The sequence below is a fragment of the Myotis lucifugus genome, unplaced genomic scaffold (assembly GCF_000147115.1).
Source record: "Myotis lucifugus unplaced genomic scaffold, Myoluc2.0 scaffold_81, whole genome shotgun sequence".
Taxonomy (NCBI): domain Eukaryota; kingdom Metazoa; phylum Chordata; class Mammalia; order Chiroptera; family Vespertilionidae; genus Myotis; species Myotis lucifugus.
This window is the reverse complement of record NW_005871129.1, coordinates 3,236,440-3,257,431: the sequence shown is the minus strand read 5'-3', so window position 1 is coordinate 3,257,431 and position 20,992 is coordinate 3,236,440. Positions and strand designations below refer to the sequence as shown.

The following is a 20,992-nucleotide window of genomic DNA, read 5'->3' as shown; positions in this document are numbered from 1 at the left end:
CACCATCCAACACTATTTCCCTTTTGTCTTTGCCTCCAAATGTACACAAGTTCTCACCAGTCCCCTAGGGAGAAGAGCTATAATATTTAAATGGCACAAGCCTATTCCTATACTTTTAGCAATCAGGTCACCTGCCCCTCCAATTGCCTGACTTAATACACATGCCTGATGTTGGGTTATATTATCTATGTGCCAAACACTTTTCTAAATCTGAGGAATAGAGCAATGAAAATGAAAATACAGAGAGTTAAAAAAAATTCCCAATTTTATGTTGGAAAGAAACAGAAAATTAATACATAAATTGAACATACAGGATGAACATTTTAGTGATTGATTTGTAGAAGCAATAACAAGAAAGGGGATAAGGAGTGACTACTCTTAAATAGTGGGTGAAGAATGAAGGGGACAAGAGATGTTATTAAGTGGGAGAACAGATACTGGTCAGCAAAACACAGGCTATGACCATTTTAAAGTGTTCAGGAATATCATTGCAACTAGCAAGTTTAGAGCAGATTGAGCAAGGGGGAAACTAATAAAAGGCATCAGCAGAGGCAAACAAGGGAGGAAAGATTATGCAGAGCAGTGTAGGGCATTATAGGGACACTGGCCTTTCTTTTTAGTAAGATTGGAAGCTATGGGGATTTTAAACAGAATACTTTCAATAGGATATATATATATATAATTTTAAGTATCACTGTAGACTCTATATAGAGAAGAGCCTGCAGAAAGATAAGACCGGAACCAACAAGACCAGCTAAGGTGCTCTTTAAGGTGTCCGGATGGCCATGTGATATAAGGCACCAGACTCAAGTGACCAAATAAAATTTGACTTTGGGTGATGGGCAAACATTGAAATACACAGATGATGTATTATAGATTTGTGTACTTGAAACCTATATAATTTTATTAACAAACTAGAGGCCTAGTTGGCCCACCTCAATGGGGGCTGATTGGGCGCAGGGCCAGCTGGGGCGAGGGGCCACAGTTGTTCTGGTTGTTTTGGTCATTCTGCCATTTGGTTTCTGGGCTTTTATTATATAGGATTAGTCAGCTCAGACAGCCATAACAAAATATCATAATTTGTGTGGCTTAAACAACAGAAATGTATTTTCTCACAGTTCTGGAGGCTGGAATTTGGGGTCAGGGTACCAGCATAGCATTGTCCCATACATCAGAAAATGGTGGATCGATTGCCAGTCAGGGCACATGCCCAGGTTGCAGATTCAATACCCTGTCCAGTGAGTTAGGGAAACAATGGAACAGTGTTTCTCTCTCCCTTCTTCTCACTGAGATCAATTAAAATGAATGATAACTAAATAATGTTCTATAAGTATGGTTTTAACAGGAAAGACATTAGTGATCTATGAAGTGAAAAACTCCTTATAATGCATATATACAGCATGACCCCATTTTTTTAAAAAAATATGTATTGATTTCAGAGGAAGGGAGATAGAAACTTCAATGATGAGAATCATTGATCAGCTGCCTCCTGCACCCCCTGCTGAGGATTGAGCCTGAAACCTGACCAGGAATCATATCGTGACCTCCTGGTTCATAGATCGATGCTCAACCACTGAGCCCCACCAGCCGGGCCCCATTTTTATAAATACCAAGCACATGAGGTATATTGGCAAGCTCTTACTCCTAGACGAAAGTCTGAAATTGCCCAAACTCCTTTGCGGCTAGGATTCTGAATATGAATTCGTTTCTGCCGATTGGATGTGCTTGCACAATATTTTGAAGGCAGAAGTGGGGCAGAGGCCTCTTCCCGCAGTTTGGGCTGGTGATCATGTTTGCAGAGATGTGGAGATTTTCTGCAGCAGAATCCAGGCTGTGCACAGGCAGTTGTGGCAGAGGCAGTGCCCAGTGCCCTGTTTTGTGGGAGCTGGAGGGCACTTGCGGGGACAGCAGTTTCCTGATCCCCGGGTCACAGCTGTGCCAGAGTGTCCTAGAATTCAGTTGTGGCTGAGGGAGCAGCTCCTCCCTCTGGCCAGGGCGTCTTTCCTGGGGGCCCAGCCTAAGACCCACTCCTCCAGCTTTCCGATGATTTCCCAAGCACCAATTCCCTGTGCTAAATTCTTTCCTGCCTAAATAGCAAAGATCTAAAAACATTTTGGATCCTCTACTTTCAATGAAAACAATGCTGCACAGACTCAGGTATGAGAAGTGGGTGAGTTGCTGCAGAAGGCTCCCTTCTTTGAGTCTCAGCTTCCTCTTCTGTAGAAGGGAGACCAAAGATTATCTGTTCATAGTTACTGAAGACCATGGCAGCTGTGTTTCCCAAAGATGGCCACAACATTTCCCATCCCTCCTGTGGCCTTGCCACTTTCCACCACGTCCTCTCTCTTGAAGCAGGGCTGACCTCTGACCCGCTGGTAGCCAGTACACTGGTTGCCTGCAGAATTCCAAGGCCAAGGCCAAAAGGCATGGGGCTGCAGCCCCGCCCACTCTGAAAAGGTTTCCAGCTCTGGCCCCACCCACGCCGCTCTGGGCTCTGGCTAAAGTGGACCTTGCCCTCCTGGCTCACTTCCCCTCCAGTTGGCGGCCCAGCACCTTGCTGCACACCATGGCTCACCTGCTGGTGCTACTGGGCCCAGCAGGCAGGGTAAGAGCCCAGGTTGGGCCTCGCGCTTCCTGGCTCCTGTGAGCCACCACCCCCTGTGCCCTGTGGCCCCTATTCCTGCCGCTGCTCTCACCAGGGCCAGATGCCTGGGTGCTGTGTGCAGCCTGTGAGGACTGCTGTGGCCACCAGGAAAGCCTCCCCACCTCATCCCCGACTCTGGCATCCTGATCCTGGGTCCACTTCTGCCAAAGGAGAGCTTTGCCCACGCAGCTGCCGAGACTGAGCACCTCTAAGGTCCCTGACCCCAAATTTCTGCCAGCCAAGTGGTTGGCCACCCGATCAGGGTGTTGGGGGTGACCTGGCCAGATCAGGCTGGTGTCATAGCCACTGGTTGTTCTGGTCATCCTGGTTGTTCCGCTGTAATGGTCGTTGGGTTTATATATATATGTAGATGTCACCTCAATAAATTTACTGAAAATGAAGTAGCTAATCATAGTAGCCCCCAATTTCTAGTCCCAGTCATATAGTCGGTGAAAATAAAAATATAATTCACTGAAAAAAAATGCTCCTACAAAAGTTCTGTAGAGAGATAATAGTAGTTTATAACATGAGGCAGTAGTGGAAATGAGGTCAAGTATTTAGATCATGGATAAATTTCAAAATTTGGATCAATAGGACTTATAACTATGATAGATGTTAAGTACAGAATAAAGAGCAATCAAACATGTATTGGCATGAACAAACTAGAAGAATGGATTTCACAATAACAAAAAAAAATAGACTGTAAGAGGAACAGATTTGGAGAGAAGGTAAAGAGTTTTATTTTAAATACTAGAGGCCCAGTACACAAAAATTTGTGCACTGGCGGGGAAGGGATGGGGGGGGTGTCCCTCAGTCCCACTTGTGCCCTCTCACAGTCTGGGACCCCTCGGGAGATAACCACCTGCTGGCTTAGGCCCACTCCCCAGGTGGCAGATGGCAGGCCCGATCTCTCGGTGCCTGCCCCGGGTCAAGCACATGGCAGGGCCAATCTGGGGGTTGGAGCACCGCCCCGGGTCGGGTCGTACACAAGACGCCTGGGTGGGCCAGCCAATCATTGCTGCCCCGCCCGGCCGCCCTGGGTCGGGTCGCACATGGACACCCGCTGACCTGCATTGCAAATAGCAGGCCCGGATGGCAGCGGGGCAGGTGGGATGGCGCTCTCCCGCCCTGCCTGCAGTATGCAAATTAGCCACCATCTTTGTTGGAGGTTAATTTGCATATCTCACTGACTAGCCAATGGGAGGCGTAGCGAAGGTACGGTCAATTACCATGTTTGTCTATTATTAGATAGGATATTAATTTTGAGACAACTATTACATCTTCATTAGAGATGCTGTGTGTGCATTTGGATATGAAAGTCTAAAGCAGCGGTTCTCAACCTGTGGGTCGCGACCCCTTTGGGGGTCGAACGACCCTTTCACAGGGGTCTCCTAAGACCATTGGAAAACACATATATAATTACATATTGTTTTGTGATTAATCACTATGCTTTAATTATGTTCAATTTATAACAATGAACTTGGGGGTCACCACAACATGAGGAACTGTATTAAAGGGTGGCGGCATTAGGAAGGTTGAGAACCACTGGTCTAAAGGAAGGTGAGAGCATTCATATGGAGATATAAGTTGAATAGTCACTAGAGTACAGACAATATTAAAAGCCAAAAGATAAAATGAAATTGCTGAGGAAATGGGTATAGATAGAGGTGATAACAGGACAGAGAACTAAGCTTGAGGCCATGCAAATATTAAAAGTGGTGAATGAGGAGAAACCTGCAAAGGAGACTGAGAAGGGACAGCCAGTGAGGTAAGAGGAAAACCAGGAAAACATGGAATCTCAGAATACAAGAGAAGAATGTATTTCAAATAGGAAAATGCGATCGCCTCTTTTAAGTCTGCCTAATAGGTCAAGTAAGATAAAGATTAGAATCACCATTGAATTTAACAACATGGAAGTCATTCATGATTCTGAAAAAAAATTTTTTTTTTCCAAGGAGTGGTGGTTAAAAAGGCCTGATTTAAATAATTTATGAGAAAGGAAGTATAGGTAACAATTTGGAGTCATTTTTGCTGTAAAGTGGTAGATAAAATAGGTCAATAGCTGAAGGAAATGTGGGGGGTTAAGAGGGTTTTTTTTTTCCTTTAAAAACTGAACCATATTTAATCGCTAATAAAACTGCTTTCACAGGGAGGGAAATTAATGATGTGCAGACCAGAGGAAATAATTGCCTTTCAGTACATGAGAAGGAGCTGTGGGCTAGTGAACTAGTGGAAGTATTGCTATTAGGTGGAAACATGGAAACATCCACATAAACAAGAGGAAAGGCAGAGCAAAAGAGCATGACCATAGGTATGAGTGTGATATGCGTTAACACAGGGTGGGCAAAAGTAGGTTTACAGTTATTTGTGTGGAAAAGAATACAATAATTAATAAATAATAAGATAAGAATCAATTCTGTTTCACCTACTTAGAATTCTAAGCCTCCTTTGTCTCCAACCTGTATATTGAGGGAACTTTGCAAGTTCCTTTCTTGTTGAAACAGGAAGACAAATTATCACCTGTGAATAACAATGGGGGAGAATTGTGAAAGATTTGCAAAGAGAGGAGAAGATATGAAAGTTTTCCAAAAGGATGAGAAAATATGGTATTAATATTATCTGGTGGCACTAAAGGTCCATGGATAATTAGTATTTGGCTTCCTCAAAGGTTGCAAGTTTGCTGCAAACATACCAAATTAAAAAAGGATGAGTAGTTTCAACGATTGTGCAAGGAAGCGGTTATAATGATGACCCATGGAATCTAAATTGTACATAATGATGGGGACAATTCTATTTTTGCTCAGCTTTTATAGCAATTATTAAGTTTAACAATTTTATTTATTTGGGCACTGCCAGGTGCTTATAAACTAGTAAGTTTTCAATAGGAGAAGCAGACATTAATAAAAATAATCAAACAAAAGATGTAGGATTACTCTGTGATACGTACTACAAAGGAAAGGTGCATGTTCCTATGAAATCATATAATAAGTGGATTTGAATATTTTAGGAGGCCAGGGACCTCTTAATTTGGGAATTTGGCAATTGGGTTGTGATCTAAAGAATAAGTAGAAAATAACAAGGCAAAAAAGAGGAGGGTGAGAGAAATGGATTCCCAGACATAGGAAACAGCAGATGCAAATATCCTGCAGTAGGAAAGCATGTGGCAGTACAGAGCAACAAAAAGGAAAGCTAGGGCTATGACAGTGAGAAGGGGCAAATTTCAGGATGAGGCTTAAGACATAGATAAAAGCCCTATAATAAAAAGCCTTATAGTTAGGCTCAGTATATAATTTATCATTCCAACTATGCACCTGTGAGTGAAAAGGGATGCTATGGACAATTATGCTAAAAAGATAACAGATAGAAACTGAGACTGCCTTGTACAACCTACTATGTATAACCACCTTACTCATATACTATGTATAGGACTTAATATTAATAGAAAATCATTGAGCATTTTTATGCAGGGAGGTGACATAAACATATTTGAATTTGAAAAGATCACATTGGCCATAGTGTAGAGATAAAAATTGATAAAATACAAATTGGCTTTCTAAAAATTAATTTAGGCAGACCTGGGACTAATAGAAAGGGGTTAATGGAAATGGAGAGAAAGGATCAATTCAAAATATACTTATGAGACAAAATTGACCCAACTTTGCAAATATGTGGTGTTGGAAGGTGCTCAAGACAGACTACTATCCTTATGACTTGAATAATTGGATGGGTGGTAGAAATATTACCTTAAATGGGGAATGCTGGAAGAGAATAAAATTAGAAGAAAGGTCATAAGTTCAATTTAAAAAGTGTTGAGTTAGGGGTATTCTTGAGACATTCCTAAATACATATATCTACTAGGCATTTGGATATACACGTGTAGTAAATGAACACAAATTTTATGTTATTTTATTTGCTTCTTACGTCAAATTAATTTCCAATTATAAAGAGTTGGAATTTCCAGAATGCTAAGAAATTTAATATCTACTATCTCTGATATTTCCCTTGACTATAAGGTGTTACTGCCCTCTGCCTCACATATTTAACCTTTTTCTCCCATTCTTCTCCAACACACACACACACACACACACACACACACACACTAAACCCCAGGCAACATCAGATCTCTTATGTCTCTATAATTATGTCTCTTACAGGATGTCACAGAAGTGGAATTATTGAGTATTTAGCTCTTTCAGATGGGCTTCTTACTAAAATATGCATTTCATTTTATCCATGATTTTGCATGCCATAATATGGCTCACTCTTCTTTTTTTAAATATTTTTAATTGATTATTTTAGAGAGTGGGGGGAAGAAAGGGAGAGAAAGAGAAACATCACTGTGAAAGCAGCACATCAATTGGCTGCCTCCTGCACAGCCCCTACCAAGGATCAAGCCCACAACCTGGTCATGTGCCCTGACTGAGAATCAAACCAGCAACCTTTTTGGTGCATGGGATGATGCCCAAGCAATTGAGCCACATCAGCCAGGGCTAGCTCACTCTTTTATTAACCATTAAATAATATTACATTATTATGTAACACACATTTATATATTTGTACTGTAAATACATACTACAGATTTGTATTATATATAATGTAATTTGTATTACAGTACAGATGTATAAAATTGTGTTTATCCATCCATTGAAGAATATATTGTTTGTGTCTAATTTTTGGTAATTATGAATAAAGTCTCTACAAATATTGTTTTAATCTTTATTGTTGAAAGTATTACATAGGTCCTCCTTTTCCCCCCATAAACCTCTTTCAGCACGCTCCCGTTCTCCCCACCACGTGACCCCACCAGGCCCTCACTATCCTATTGTCTGTATCCACGAGTTACGTATATATGCATATAAGTTCATTAGTTGATCTCTTCCCACCCCCCATCCCTGCCATCCTATGTAGGTTTTTGGATGAACATACATTCTCCGATTCATTAGATAAAACTGCTAGAAACATGATGGCTGGATTGCGTGATACGACTATATTTAGCTTTGTAAGAAACTGCCACTGTCTTCCAGAGTGGCTGTACCAGTTTGCATTCATTCCTACCAGCAATGAATAAGAGTTTCTATTGCTTTGTATCCTTAGGAAGAATGATTTTGTCAATTTGGGGGATGTTACTCTTTCTCGTAGATGCTTAGTGAGATCTCATTGTTTTAATTTTCATTTCCCTAATTTCAGATTATGTTAAGCATCCTTTCCTATGCTTCTTTGCTACATGTATATGTCTTTGGTGAGGTAGACAACTTCTTTGCCTGTTTTTAATTGGATTAATTGATTTCCTATTTTTGAGTTTTAAGAGCTCTTCATATATTTTGGACATAAGTCCTTCATCAGATATGTGTTCTGCAGGTGTTTTCTCAAAGTCCGTGTTTTGTTTTATCGTTCTCTTCGCAGTGTCTTTCAGGGCACATGTTTGTAATTTTAATAAAGTCCAACCTGCCATTTTTATTTTTTTATTTCATGAACCATGTATTTGGTATTGTATCCAAAATATCATCATCAAACTCAAGGTCACCTTCTGTTAGTTTTATGGTTCTAGGTTCAATTTTTGCAAATGGATGTTCAGTTGTTTAGCACCATCTGTTGAAAAGACTTTCCTTTCCCCAATTTTCAAGGAAGTCTTTTTTATTTTTTTATCAGTATTTTTTAGTTTTTCATGTTCAAGTTTTGTACATTTTTTATATTTACACCTTAGTATTTCATTTTTTAGTGTTATTATAAATAATGTAATTTTAAAATTTAATTTCAAATTATACTTATCAGTGCTGTTATACAGGAAGACAATTGACTTTTGTTTATTATCTTTATCCCCTTCAACTTGCTATACTTATTAATTCCAGGATTTTTGTACATACTGTGATATTTCTAGACAGACAATGCATAAAGGCAGTTTAATTTCTCCCTTTCTAATCTGCACACCTTTTAATTATTTTTCTTATCTGTCTGCACTAGCTAAGACTTCTAATAATGTGTTTAATAGGAGTGATCAAATAGGATGTGTTGGCCTTGTGCTTGATCTTTGAGGAAAGGCACCCACCCTCTCAGCATTAAATATGACATTAGCTATGGTGTGTTCAAGCACTGTTTTTCTTTTGTCATTGCCTCAGCTTTTCAGCATATATTTTTTGAAGTGAAAACTGTTTAAAGATTTAAATCTTGACAGCAGTTTAACAAAGGATGGCATCTAAGGTATATGTGTAACAATAGGCTTTATTGGTTTTATATTTGTCCCATAATTGCTTTAAAGTAAAAACAAAAGCAAAAAAACCTTACCAATTGACCTTTCATTAAATAAATATTGATCATTTAGTAACTACCAGCTAATATATATTGGGGACATAACATTTGCCAAAACCAATATAACCTCTTTCTTCAAATGTTGCAGTAAATACATAAAAAGGAAATGAGCTCCGTTAGTCGTGTGTCTGTATGGTTACCAGAGGAATGGAGAGGGTGAGGAGGTAATAAAAAGTAAAGGGGTCAAATATATGGTGAAGGAAGAAGATTTTACTTTGGGAGTCGGGCAACAATGCAATATACAAATGATGTATCACAAATGGTACACTTGAAACCTATATAATTTTATTAACCAATGTCACCCCAATACATTTAATTTTTTAAAAATTCCTCCATGTAAATAAGTATAGATTGATAGTATTATAATGTTTGGATATATTATAATTGTAAAAAGTCAATTCAAGGAAATAAGCAATTAAAATATAGCCTAAGTGCTTTTGAAGAAGAGATAAGTGCTCAACTACATATGACTTTTCATTTTATAAAACATTGCTAATGATAATAACTACATGGAAAAATCATAAAAAGCCAAAAGGAAAAATTTTTCACTGCAATAATAAAGATATATGTAATGTTATATTATGCTGAAATACAAAATATATATTAGCAAACCAATGTAGATTAAAATTATATGTTATCATCCCACTAGACTTTATTTAATTACATAGGATGTGTTAAAGAAGCAAGGTAAAGTAATTATATAGATACATAATCTAGATGTATAAAAACAGCTTCAGTTCTGAATTTTATTAGCCAATGTAAAATGAAAGCCAAAACGAATTATATTTCACATTATTAGAAAGGCAAAAAATGACCAACTATACCAAAATATGTATTATTATTTAAGGCTAAAGAGATGTTTCATATATTTTTAAAGGACCAAATGTTTTTCATTGCACATACTGTACTAAATTGCATGTTACTGTTTGAACTATATTTAAAGCATATTGGTAAATAGTTGGAATAAGCTTTCAAAAGAGAATAATATTTGAGATATTTTGTGTGTTCATAGATTTTTAAAGATATAAATATATAAATAGTTATAAGTAGAGATAGAATTGAGAGAGATGATAGAGAGAGATGATAGAGATAGATATAGAGATGATAGATAGAGATAAGATAGATAGAGATAGAGAGATGAGAGAGAGAAAGAGAGAGAGAGAGAGAGAGAGAGAGAATAAAGAGGAGAGAGAGAGAGATTGATGAGCTGATGACTGAAGACCTAATTAGGCCATCACTTAGAATGCTAGGGATATGTAGTTATTTGAGGTTTCTACACAGAAGTAAATATTAAACAAAATTTGGAAAATGAGAATAAACCCATCATTGAGACAAATGGAGTAATATATTAAAGAGTTTAATACATTCCTGGGAATCAACAAAATATTTAACGTAAATGGGATAATGGTAACTGATCCAGTCAGAAAAGTACAGGATCTTCAGATTATGTAAATCAGTATAAGGCATGGCAGGGAGTTTAGAATTTGTTCTGAATAATAAAGAGTTGAATGAGATTAAGATGATTCATATGTCATAATCTTATTCATATACTCAGACAAATGAATGGAGAATAATAGTAGTGGGAGATGGGGAGGAGAAGAGTGAATACAAGTAAACAAAATATTCCTGGTGAGAGATAATGGTTACTTGCAGTTGGGTGGTGTCAATGAGGACTGAAAAAATTGTTAGAATTTTTAAATGTATGTAAAGAATCACCCTTGTTTCTGTATTTCATAACTACAAGCAGATGATTCCATTAATTGAGCTATGGATTATTGGGGAAATTTTATGTTTGGCGGTGAGGGAAAGGAGACTCATGAGTTTCAATCTGATACATTGAGTTTAAAATGTTTCTGAGAGTTTAAGCAGGCAATTGTACAATTTGAGGGAGTCATCAAGGCTAAAAACATTGCTGAAATAATTTAGCATATAATTGCCACTTAAAGACATTGGAGTGGATGGTCCCACCTAGAAAAAGAGAGCCTACAAATGAGACTGAAGCTGATTCATATATCAGAATCTTTGCTGTTGGTAATCTAGAAGGAATATTGGAGTGAGGAGTGTTCCAGAAACTAGAAGAAAGTATTTCAATCATGGAGGACTGAACAAATATGTAAAATGTTCCTTAATCACTGAGTAAATCCTTATAAAAAGTAGCCATTGCATTTAGTCACATAGGAGTTTTTTGAGTTTGTATTCCTCAGTGAAGGAGAAAGAAGCTTTACTAGAGAATAGAATAGGTTAAAAATGATCATAGAGATAGAGGTTCTTTAAAATGTGTTTATGCATAACTCCCTAAATTTTTTTTTTGCTCTAAAGGAAGGGGAATTGATATTAAATGAATGAGGATAAGGAATCAAGAAAGTTTTTAACGTGTTTTTAAAAAGACATTCTAATTCCCATAATAAAGATTCTATCTAGGCTAGTATACAAATGTCATCTTCAAATATTACTTGCAGTGTTAAGCTGAGTATAAAGAGATTATAATTGAAATTCTTATGTGACAAAATTTGTGAAATATTGAACTACATTATTTGAAAGTTAAGAATTTCCATTCTGATGTAGTCCCATTTGTTATTTTTCTCCTAAGTTTCTATTGTCCTAGGAGATGTGTCGGTAAACATACTGTTCTGAGATATGTCTGATATTTTGCTGCCTATGGAGTCTTCTAAGATTTTTATGGTTTCCTGTCTTACATTTAGTTCTTTTATCCATTTTGAGTTTATTTTTGTGTATGGTGTAACTTGGTGGTCTAGTTTCATTTTTTGCCTGTATCTGACCCATTTCCCCAACACCATTTATTGAAGAGACTGTCTTGACTCCATTGATTGCTCTTGCCTCCTTTGTCAAATATTAATTGAGCATAATGGCTTGGGTTGATTTATGGGGTCACTGTTCTGTTCCATTGGTCTAAGTGTCTGTTCTTGTGCTAGTACCAGGCTATTTTGTGAACAGTGGCTTTGTAATATAGCTTGATATCTGGTATTGTGACCCCTTCAACTTTGCTCTTCTTTCTCAAGATTGCTGTGGCTATTTGTTTTCGTGGGTTTTTTTTTATTCAATATAAATTTTTGGAGAGTGTGTTCTTGGTCTGTGAAATATGCCATTGGTATTTTAATGGGTATTGCATTGAATCTATTGATTGCTTTGGGTAGTATGGACATTTTAATGATGTTAATTATACCAATCCATGAACATGGTATATCTTGACAGCAAAAGAAACCATCAACAAATAAGAAAACCCACTGCATGGGAGAACATATTTGCCAATGTGATATCTTATAAGGGTTTAATCCTTATAATTTATAGGGAACTCAAACCACATAACTTAGCAAAAGTAAGATAAACAATCCAATCAAAAAAATGGGCAAAAGACCTAAGTAAACACTTCTCAAAAGTGGACATACAGAAGGCCAAGAGACATATGAAAACATGCTCAAAGTCACTAATCATCCGACACATGCAAATCAAAATAACAATGAGGTGCCATCTCACACCTGTCAGAATGGTTATTATCAATAAATCAATAAACAACAAGTGCTGGCAAGGATGTGGAGAAAAAGGAACCCTTGTGCACTGCTGGTGGGAATACAGACTAGTGCAGCATTGTGGAAAACAGTATGCAGTATCCTCAAAAAATCAAAAATGCAACTCCCATTTGACCCAGTAATTCCACTTCTAGGAATATATCCCAAGAAATCAGAAACACCAATCAAAAGAATATATAGAATATAAGAGGCGAGATCAAGATGTTGGCTGGCAGGACAGCATTGAGGGTGAGGGTATGAGTGAGTGAGTGAAAAAGGGTGTGTGTGGACATGTATGGTGTGTGAGCGAGAGATAGTTAGATCTTGCAAGAGTAATGGGGTCTAGCAGACCAGGCTCTTCTGGATGGGAAGCCCAGGCCATCACTGCGGGCTCTTCCTGGGCTGCAAGGCTCAAGCATGAAGCCCACGCCATCTTGAAGGGGAGAGCAGCTTCCACTAGGAGCCCAGCCTCACTACCACTCAGACTGGCCTTGTACACTTCCCAGGACCCTGCAACCACCCATCAGAAAAAATATATGCAGCCCTATGTTCATAGCAGCACAATTTACATTAGCTACGATTTGGAAACAGCCTAAGTGCCCATCAGCAGATGAGTGGATTAAAAAACGTGGTACATCTACACAATGTAATGCCATGCTACTGTAAAAAAGAAAGTAATCTTACCATTCAACATAGCATGGATGGACCTGGAGAGCATTATGCTAAGCAAAATAAGCCTATCAAAGAAGGATAAATATCACATGATCTCACTCATTTGTGGGATATAATGTACAATGTAAACTGATGAACAAAAATAGATTTAGACATAGAAACATCGAACAGAATATCAAATCTCAGAGGGAAGGCAGGCGGGGTGGGAGGAGGATGTTAAGAGATCAACCAAAGGACTTGTATGCCTGCATGTAAGCATAACTGTTGGGGAGCACACGAGACTTGGTTGGAAAGTTTGTAAGGAGGACATTCCAAGAAAGGCTGCCCATCCTGTTTATTGGAACTCTGACTTAGGGGACTGCCAAAGGCAGCACCCCTAATTATTCCTTGACCTTTCCAAACAAGTCTATGCAGTGCAGACCCCCAGGTGTTTACTGGAATCCTTATACTTAATCTGTGGTGTCCTTGCTTAAAGGACATTGTAGACACATGTGTCCTCCCACTATTACTTAACCTACTTATTGTATCTAAAAGATAAACTTTATTTCAAACTGTTGTTATAATAAAAGCCTAACGAGGCAGTCAATCAGGCTGTCTGGTTCCTTTAGCCAGGCAGTCCCTTTGCTCTCTCTTTCACAGCAAATGTTGTGTCGGAGTAATCCATTCATCCATCACTCAGGGTCTGCTGGTCAGCCCTGGTACATAACCAATGGATACAGACAGTAAGGGGGGGAGGGGGAGGGCATGTGCTGGGGTTGGGAGCGGCTGGGGAAGGACAATGGGGGGAAAAAGGAGACATATGTAATACTTTCAACAATAAAGAATTTAAATTAAAAAAGAAAGAATTTCCATTCCTAAATATTGGCTAAAAAAACTATTGTAAAATGAGGTTTCAAGAGTACTAAGACTTCTGTTTATAATAAGATTAATTCTCACTCAAAATCAAAGTTATACATTTTAATGTGTGAATACACCTAAAGGAAAGGAGAAATATGGTTATACTCAATCAATCTACCTTCCTAAATCACTAAGACTCATAAATCCTTCAGTATTCTAAAAAATCATAAATCTGTAATAATAATGAGTCTATAATTGCTGTACAAAAATTGATCAATCAAAAGAAATAATATTTTGGCAATAAGCAATAAAAATGATCAATGCAACCATATTAGAGGCCTGGTGCATGGGATTCGTGCACTGGTGGGGGGCATGGCCTGTGGGGATCTGCCCGCTGTGAGAGTGCCACTCATCCCAGTCAGCTGAGCAGCTGTGGACCCGCCCTCTGAGCGGCTGCACCCTGGTCCGGCATCTTCAGTGGAGCCGGAGCACTCGTCTCTCCAGGGGACCAGGTCAGGGCCGGGCCCAGGGACAATAGCTCTGAGAGGCAGAAGAGTAGGCCTCAGTCTCATGGTAGCCATGAACCCACCTCCCAGCCTGTGGGGTCAGCTCTGTGAGCCGAGCGGCAGTGCTGCACGGACTGCAGGCATCCTGAGGAGGCAGCAGGGAGTGAGGAGGAGGAGCCTAGGGCGAAGAGGTGATGATCACAGCCCGGGTTCCTGCCCATCAGCCTGGGGTTTGCAGCAGGAGCAGCCGCTCATCCCAGTCAGCTGAGTGGTGCTCCCACTGTGGTAGCACACTGACCACCAGAGGGCAGCTCCTGTGTTGAGCATCTGCACCCTGGTGGTCAGTGCATGTCATAGCCACTGGTCGACTGGTCGTTCCGCCATTCAGTCACTGGGCTTTTATTATATAGGATATGTAAATAACAAACAAACTTTAAATAAAATACAAATCTGCCACCGAAACCGGTTTGGCTCAGTGGGTAGAGCGTCAGCCTGCGGACTGAAAGGTCCCAGGTTCAATTCCGGTCAAGGGCATGTACCTGGGTTGCGGGCACATCCCCAGTAGGAGGTGTGCAGGAGGCAGCTGATCGATGTTTCTCTCTCATCGATGTTTCTAACTCTCTATCTCTCTCCCTTCCTCTCTGTAAAAAATCAATAAAATATATTTTAAAAAAATAAAATAAAATAATAAAATAAAATACAAATCTGCCAAATGCTAATGAAATAAAGAATATGAAAAATGAAGACGGAGAATAATGCATATATGAGGATTTCTAAGGAGGAAACTATTAAATTAATGTGTGTGGAAATTTAATTTTTGAATGTTCTTTTTATTTACCTACTTAGGATATGCAATTTTATTCCCTATTGATCAAATGGAAACCTTAGAAGAGTTGAAGAAGAGCTAAAGGAGTTCATCACCACCAAACCAGTATTATATGAAATGCTGAAGGGTATTCTTTAAGAAGAGAAAGAAGAAGAAAAATGTAAAGATAAAAAAATATGAACATAAAAGTAACAACAAATACATATCTATCAACAAGTAAATCTAAAAATCAAATGAATAAAAAATCTAATGAACAGAATAAACTGGTGAATGGAATAGAATCAGGGGCATGGAAATGGGACAGACTGACAAGTCTCAGAGGGAAGGGAGTGTGTGGGGGGGTGCAGGAAGATATTAGACAAATATCCTATATGCATGTATGTAGTATGAATAGACACAGACAATAGGGTGGTGAGGACCTGGGGTGGGGTGGGAATCAGGTGGAGGGGAGCTATGGGAAGAAAAAAGAGGGATACCTGTAATAATCTCAACACTAAAAATTAATTTAAAAAATAAAATAAAAATAAATTAAGCCACAAGAAAAAAATTGAGGTAAACTGGGTTGAAAAGTCAATAAATATGAAGGAGTAAGTTGTAATCTTAGGAAGAATAAAATAAATTAGAAAGGTAAAATATAATAACTTTGACCACAAAAATAATATATACTAGGATAAAAATATATATTAAATACTTTGTTACACTGAGTAAATGTGATAAGAATATTAAATAAAAAAGAATATTAAATAATATCTATGTAAAGTGATATAAAACAAAGACAATTGATAAAATGAAAAATAAGCTTTTTATTTACTTACTTGCTTACTTATTTACTTATTTTAGAGAGAAAGGAGAGGAGAGGGATAGAGAGAGAGAAACATCAATGAGAGAGAACACTGCCTCCTGCATGCCCCCCCCACTGGGAATTGGGGGAATTGATCCTGCAACCGAGCATGTACCCTGAAGGGGAATCGAACCAGAGACCTCTTGTTTCATGGGTTGATGCTCAACCACTGAACAACGCTGGCCAGGCAAAGAAACTTTTTGAATGATAAATGGAACTAACCATATAATATGTGAATTAAAATAACAATGAAACAATATTGACTATTGCATAGCAAACAAAAATGATAGAGCCATATTTTTGAAACATTACAGTAAAATAAATACATTAATAGATACTGAAATATGATCAAAATATACTTTTTGAAAACAAATACAATATTTACAGACAACAAAAATACTCAAATATTTAAATTAGCAATTTTTAAATTTTCTAATAGAACAATAGATGTTAAATATTAAAACTTTAATTCTAATATTACATGTCCTATGTAATATTGGTATTTATTGATGTTAACTTTGTGATCTAATATAATACATAACCATTTTTTATAAATATTTTATGGGACTTTTAAAAAATGTGAATTCTCTGTTTTGGGGCATAGAATTTCATATCTACTGACAGATCAATTTTATTAATGTTACTCCTTTTCTCCACAAATTACCTTTTTATCATTTGTTCTCTCAATTTCTGAGGGAGATATATTAAATTCTTCTACTTGGTTTTTTAATTAATTTTCCTTCTAATTTAAACAGTTTTCCTCTTATATCTCCCATCACTTTGTGTTAGGTACATAAAAGTTTGGGGTTTTTTCTTTGTTTGTTTGTTTGTTTTATCTCTTATCACTCCATTTAGTATTTTGCCATGAATTCTCTTTCAAATAATGCTGTTATGGATATAAGTATGCATATGTCTTTTTTGATTTGTATTTTGGAATTCTTAGGATATCTTCTTCTATATCATAAAAGGCCTGGATCATGACCAAACAAGCAGTGGCTCTCGGGGCGGGTGGGGCGGGGCGTGAGCTACAAGCAGCGATGGGTGGGGCGGCCAGCTGAGGCAAGCGGAGGGAGCTATTTGCCCACGATTTCGTGCGCACTGCGCTTCTAATATTTCCAGAAGTGGGATTACTGGGTCAAAGGGCAGCTTCATTTTTAATTTTTTGAGGAGGCTCCATACTATTTACCACAGTGGCTGCACCAGTGGCTGCATTCCCACCAACAGTACATGAGGGTTCCTTTTACTCCACCTCTTTACCATCATCACTTGTTTGTTGATTTATCGATTATAACCAATCTGGCAGGTGTTTTAATTTGCATCTGTCTGATGTCTGATGATTAGTGACATTGAACATTTTTTTAATATGTCTATTCCGTCTGTATGTCCTCTTTGAAAAAATAATCTATTCAGGTCCTTTGCTTAATTGCATTGTTTGTCTCCCTGGTGTTGAGTTGTATAAGTTTTTTATATATTTTGGAAATTAACCCCTTATCAGATTTATCAATGGCAAATATGTTCTCCCATACAGTGGGCTCTCTTTTTATTTTGTTGATGGTTTCTTTTGTTGTGCAGAAGCTTTTTAGTTTGATGTAGTCTCGTTTGTTTTTGTTTTTTAGTTTGTTTTCCTTATCCTAGGATGATAAATCAGCAAAAATATTGCTCTATGAGATGTCTGAGATCTTACTGCCTATGTTTATTCTGGGGTTTTTATGGTTTGGGGACTTACATTTATATATTTTATCTAATTTGAGTTTATTGTTGTGTATGGTGTAAGTTGGTGGTCTAGTTTCATTTTTTTTACATGTACCTATCCAATTTTGATTAATTTTTATAGGACCCTTACATTTTATTTTTTTGTTGTCTGTTGGCATTTTATTAAACTGCTGGGGGTTGTTTATATTTAATGGGTGAGTTAAAGCTATTTATGTGTATCAAGATATATTTGGATACACATTGCCATTTTACTATTTTCTATTCAAAATGCTTTTTCTTTTCTTTTCATATTCTTGTGCCTTCTTGTATTTGTCATGAATAACATATTTTATTTCTTTTCTTTCTTAAATTTTGGATATTTTATAGTTAATCTATGTTCTCCTATTGGTTGTCCTTAACATTTTTAACATTACTGGAGTTCATAACTAGACAAAATTTTAACATTCATTCAATTATCCTTGCGCTATTTTCTTTCTCTACTTTTAATGCTGATATTATCTAGGCTCCATATTTAAAATAGTATTACATTTTTATAATCAATACATTGTATTTCATTGAATTTAATAACTTTATTATTAGTTACTTGATTCCACTTATTGCTCTTGTATTCATTTTGATATTTAATACTTCAATGACTATTTACTAGCATTTATCTTCTCCTCTAGTAATGCTTTCAGAATAAGTCTCTAACATATAAATATTACAATAATTTTAATCTCTAAAATTTTCTTATTTTGACCTCACACTTGAAAGGTATGGTGGGTATATACTTAAAGTTAGTTTTATTCATCACTTTGACAATATATTTCATTACATCATGAGACAAACCTGATGATGCCACTGGACACAGTCATGCCATCCCCATAATCTAATTTAGGAGAAGGACAAAATTCCAGATAATTCAACTCAGGAAAAGGAAAATCTCCCAGGAAGGCAGCAGAAAATATTCCCAGGAAAATAACTGTATTATAGACCTAAAACAAAATAATTCAGATAAAAGAAAATTGGGATTCCCAAAGGGAATGTTTTCAAGGGAGGAAAAGGGATTCATTGTTATGGGTTGAATTGTGACACCTCCCTCTCCAAACAAAAATTATGTTAAAGTCCTCTCCCCCACTACCTCAGAATGTGACCTAATTTGGAAAGACTGGTTGCAGATGCAGTCAGTTAAAATGTGGTCACACCAAGGTAGGATGGGTGGTTAATGCAATATGACACGTGCCGTTCTAAGAAGAGAAGACAGAAAGACAGGAGGTGGGGAGTTGAGTAGGAGACTGTCATGTGAGGACAGAGGCAGAGATTGAAGTGCTTCTACTGCAAGGCGAGAATCCAGCATCGCTGCCAACTGCCAGAAGCTGGGAAGAGGCAAGAAGATTCTCCCTGTAGGTTTCAGAGGGACCAGGGCCTGCTGACACCTTGATTTCTAAACACCAAACTTCTAGACTCCAGGCAGCACATTTCTGCCATGTTAAACCATGCAGTTTGTGATAATTTGTTATGGATGTCAATCCTAGGAAACTAATGCCTCCATCAGCTACATGATTGGAATAGACCATGTCGGAAAATTATACTAAGAAGCTGTTGGAAGTTATGTAAAATGTTAACTAAGTACACAAAAAAAGAATAAATAAAAAACCACAATTATTAGCTAAACCAATAAGAAAGTTATAAAAATCATTATCACATCACACTAAAATGTTTAGCTATGAATAATATTTGCAAAGGCATAATAACATAAGCATTCAATATTAACTTAATATAATCACTGTTGGATAGTAGGGAATAAAAGAAAAAGAAAAGCACTGCCAATTATCTAAACACTCATCTATAATTACAGCAAATGAATAATTTTTAAAAAAATTAATGAATCAAAAGACAGGAGTACATGCATATCATTTATATATGGAAACAGGGAAATAACCAAAATTCTGAGTCAATATTCCAGATAATGTGGGGGTTAAAGAATGGTATAAAGAGGTCATCACAGGATCCCTAGGTTTTTTTTAAAAATTTTTTGTTTATGTTTATTTAGAAAACTATATTTATGTTACTTGATAAAAGTAAAATAAGATATATAAAAATTTGTAGCAAGTTTAATAAAAAATAAACATATGGGGAATAAAATAGGATTCTTGAAAATAAAAACATGATACTATTATGGAATAGAAAATGAGACAAAACTTCTCCAAATCTTCCAAAAGATAGAATAGAATAACTTAAAATTTTTAAGTTAAATAATAAGAAACAACTATGATTATTTCTAGAATTTCATCATAAAAAAAATCCAGAAAAATAGAAAACAAATAAAAGATAGAAGAATAAAAATCTAAGCTATCACAGATGTCAAAACATATAAGACCCATTTTGAACTGTTGTTTTTCAAATCCATCTACAGAAAGGCCCCATTCTCCCACACACAACCCTATAATCTAACCTTGTTGTTTGTTTTGTTTTGCTTTGCTTTAATTTTTAAAACTCTCCAAGCTCTATTTCTCCTCCTGGATTTTTTTTTTTTTTCTGTGTTTTTGTTTCTTTGTTTTGCGTGCCTGAAAACTTAACTCTGACTCAGCTTAGGTCTTAGTTTTCATGCTTCTTTTCTCTGGAAACTTTCACTGCTACCTTCTCACTCTTCTTTTGTGTAAGGGGGTTCCTCTCGGCAATCCCAGAACCCTGTTTGACACCCCTATTTTAGCACTTATTAAGCTGTCATGTTCATTCTATTTCTATATATCCTAACCTCTGACTGTAATTCTCACAAAGGCAAATATGTGTCCATATTCTATGTCAAGATGGGTTTTACATATTTTGTTTTCATTAAAAAAACAAATATTCTAGAAAATTATATAAGACACTGACATAATAAACATAAAACAAAATAAAAAATTACTTATATAATGCTGTTCCAATGTACTCATGTTTTGCTTCTAATTCCAGATGTGAGAACAGGGTGGATTATTTATCTAATCTAATAAAAGACAAACATGCAAATTAACCGTACCTTTGCTACACCTTAAGCCACCCCCTCCAGCCAATCAGAGTGATTATATGCAAATTAGCCCAACCAAGATGGCGGCCGGCAGCCACAGAGCTGAAGCAAGCAGGAGGCTTGGTTGCTCCAGT

The 20,992-nt window shown here is 37.1% G+C and overlaps 1 pseudogene; it reads right to left on the bottom strand.

The window, feature by feature from the left end:
• The window catches only part of LOC102432104, a 39,357-nt pseudogene extending 20,149 nt beyond the window's left edge, over positions 1-19,208 (bottom strand).
• Between the last annotated feature and the right edge of the window lie 1,784 nt (positions 19,209-20,992).